Source organism: Lepisosteus platostomus, chromosome 5 (genome assembly GCF_059453375.1).
Source record: "Lepisosteus platostomus isolate fLepPlt1 chromosome 5, fLepPlt1.hap1, whole genome shotgun sequence".
Classification (NCBI taxonomy): Eukaryota; Metazoa; Chordata; class Actinopteri; order Semionotiformes; family Lepisosteidae; genus Lepisosteus; species Lepisosteus platostomus.
In genome coordinates, this window is record NC_142615.1 from 34,556,542 (window position 1) to 34,559,858 (window position 3,317).

Sequence of the window (3,317 nt, forward strand, 5' to 3'; positions counted from 1 at the left end):
AGAAAGAGCACTGTGACGTCACAGACACCAGCCAGAGCGCCGGGATCAGAGCGCGAGACCGCGGGAGGCGCGCTGAGCGCACAGAGGAGAGTTATTGATCACTTATCTATCGACAACCAATTAATTGAAGAACCGTAGAATAAACGATTAACTTCACCGATTGGTTAGTACTGATTCTTTTCCCGTTCTTGACCCTGTTTTAAATATCTAGAAAACAGTCAATACAGCTTGTATCGATCAATTACCATAGTGCGTTTAATGTTAATAATGTTCAATCTGAAATTAAACAATGATTATTCATATTATTATTTAGGTAACTGTATCCTAGAGCTTAGAAAATGATATTCCAAGTTGATAAATGTATGTAAATAACAGTTTAAATGCATTTTGTCCAGTGTTTATAAATCATAAGTATGGTAACCACGGCGACAGGCGCCACGTCACTGTGCGCGTCTAGGTGTCTCGCCTTCGTCACAAAGAGCGTTGTGACGTCATGGGTAGCAACTAATACTAATTCAAGTGTATTCATGTTAATATTAGAGAGTACAACTGGTAGTTTTCATGCTAGTGTTCATGTGAGTATTAATGATGATAGCGATACTGATAGTTTTAGTTTTCATGTTCATATTCATGTTAATATTAATTATAATTATAGTGTTACTGAGTATTAACAGTAGTAGTAGTGTTTGTTTTAATGATAGCTTAACTGTTATTATAAGTAGTTTGTGTCAATGTTATTGATATTGATAGTGTATGTCTTAGTGATATTGTTATTGTTGTAATATGAGGAGGTATTTGTGTTAATGTTAGTTATCATGTATCTGTAGATACCTGTGTATGTGGTGTCTGTGCATGTGTGTCTGTAAGTGTGTGGTGTTTGTTAGTGTGTAAGCATGTGCGGTCTCTGAGTGTGTGGTGTCTATTAGTGTGTCTGTGAGTATTTGTAGTGTCTCTTTGTTTCTGTGAATGCATGCCTGTGAAAGTGTTTGTATGGTGTTTGTCTGTGAGTGTGTGGTGTCTGTCAGTGTGTAGTTGTATATTTGTAAGTGTATGTGTGGGTATGTAATAATAAGAAATTATTAAGAAAGTAAGAAATTGTTTTATTTCATAAACTGTAAGACGTGAAGAGAGTTTACAGTTTGCATCCTTCGCTTTGTCTTTTAACTTAAGCGTTCAGGATCCAAGCCCGTGTGCGGACGGTTGTGTTTCTTGAATCTCTTGTAGTCATCAAAAGTTGTTGTTTAGTCCTTCAGTTTTTTCTCCAATTTTCCAATGGATATTTTATACAATCCATACTTTTCATGCTCTTTTGAATTTTCCTTCACTTATGAAAAAAGTTCAAGGTGTTCTTGTCGCTGTGCTCCACATCTAGACGAGAGCACTTGTAAGAGTACAGGACACACAGTGAGGAGTTCATGCAGCTTTCAGCTCAGTGCGGAGTCCAGAGGGAGGACTCGCTCGCTGAATGATCTCTCAAGAAATCCCGGGTGAGATTCGACAGGTGGCTTCTTCAACAGCCACGACAAGTCTGAAGACTTTCTCTGAATTTCCTGAATATAACGTTAAATTAGTTCAAATAATTTGGTAGTTAACACAACTAAATGCTTTGGAGGTATATTTAAAACAGCAGAGCAAGACTTCAGGCACTTCGAGTATGCATTAATTAATTGTGTTAACCTGGATCTATATAATCAAGAGTTCTCTTGTTCATAATATCTTTTTATATTTGTTAATTGAATATATCAAATGAGTATATCTGTTATATTTTTGAATGGGATGGGACTGTACACTGGTGGTTCCCAGGGGAAAACAGGGTTATTGAGCCATTGGACATTCAGAGAGTATATGTTGTGTGGGCGAATGTAACCGTGTGCGAAAGTAAAAAAATCCTCTTAGATGATCAAAGAATAAGTTGGGTGGGTGAATGTAACTGTGCTCTAACAATCCTCTTAGATGAAGCGCTACAGATGCAGCCCGTGAAAGTGTATAAGACTTACAATTATAGTACTGCTGACACAAATGGAGCCTCTACATCAGACAGAAAAGGCAATGTGTTCGCTTAATCGTGTGAAGGATCTCCTTTTGAATCTGTCTCATTCATCAATGGAAATAGTATCCATTAGAATATGATACATGTTCACCTTCAACCCCGCAGCTGCCAGACCTGCTTGTTTTGGGACTATTTGCAATGAGTATCACATTAGTAGGTATGTGTCCTTAAAAATTTAAGGGACATTCAGTTATATACAAACGGGACAGAGACAAAGTAATAATCCTATTTTAACGTGTCCTGCATTTTAACTTATTGAACAGATAAATTGAAATGTTCTGATTCAGAGCCCCTGCAGTTCGTGCACCACAACAATGCTCCTGAGCCCCGCACTGAGCACACGATCAGCACGACTCTTTGTTGCGGTTGAGCTCAGAGCTGGAGATGATCTCCATATTCTACCACACTAACTAGTCCTAAACATAGTACATAGTAAACATAGTAAAGCACACTCTGAATCGATCCGAATATTTGATTTCCAGGATCAATTTAGGCAACAACAGGCAACGTGGCGCTTCTCCAGCAAAGCATTTCTTAGTTTTGTGAACTACTGGTGCTTTAAACACACTGACCTATGAAACTAATCAGGATGGCCGAGTGGTCTAAGGTGGCAGACTCAAGGACTCCTGTCTTTCTGTTGCTTGGGTGTTCTGCTCTCTGAATAGAGGCATGGGTTCAAATCCCATTCCTGACAGCTCTGTCATTTTTCCCGTCTTGTTGTGCTCGCTGACAACGACAGGAAGAGGAAAACGGAGAGAACGGTTTGTGGGCACATGGTGGGCAGGGAAATGCTTCATGAGCACTTACACATTATTAGCAGAAAGTCAAATAAGCTTTGATTTCTGCCTTAAGAACTGTTTGGCGTGGCTGTAATCGAGTAAAGATTTACGGCCAAGGTATGCATTCAAAGGTGAAACACCGAAATATAAATCCAGAAGATTTATTAAAACATATGGTTTTCCTTGCGGTTTCTCCTGTATTTAATTAAATGTGGCATGTGAAATCAACCTGTAGCCCTACAGAATGCAGAGTGACAGCTCCCCGTGAGGAACACACGTGTCCTCCCTCTGTTATGACCTTCATACACTCCTCTTTACATTAAGCACTCCTCTTAACTCTTAGCACAACATTAAAGTTTCACAGACAGAAGCAGTACGCCAGCACAACCGATATTAAAACGCAGTACGATTTGCACTGACTGGAAAGTGATCAGCAGACGTTATGCTTGTTCCCTGCATAACGCTAAAGGTGGCAAAGCGCATTTGGG

The 3,317-nt window shown here is 39.4% G+C and overlaps 1 non-coding gene across 1 annotated transcript; it reads left to right on the plus strand.

Annotated features, from left to right (window-relative positions):
• The first annotated feature begins 2,633 nt into the window (after positions 1-2,633).
• On the plus strand, positions 2,634-2,744 carry trnal-caa (transfer RNA leucine (anticodon CAA)). Its single transcript has 2 exons — positions 2,634-2,671; positions 2,699-2,744. It is a non-coding gene; the product is annotated as a tRNA-Leu (tRNA).
• Positions 2,745-3,317: the final 573 nt, after the last annotated feature.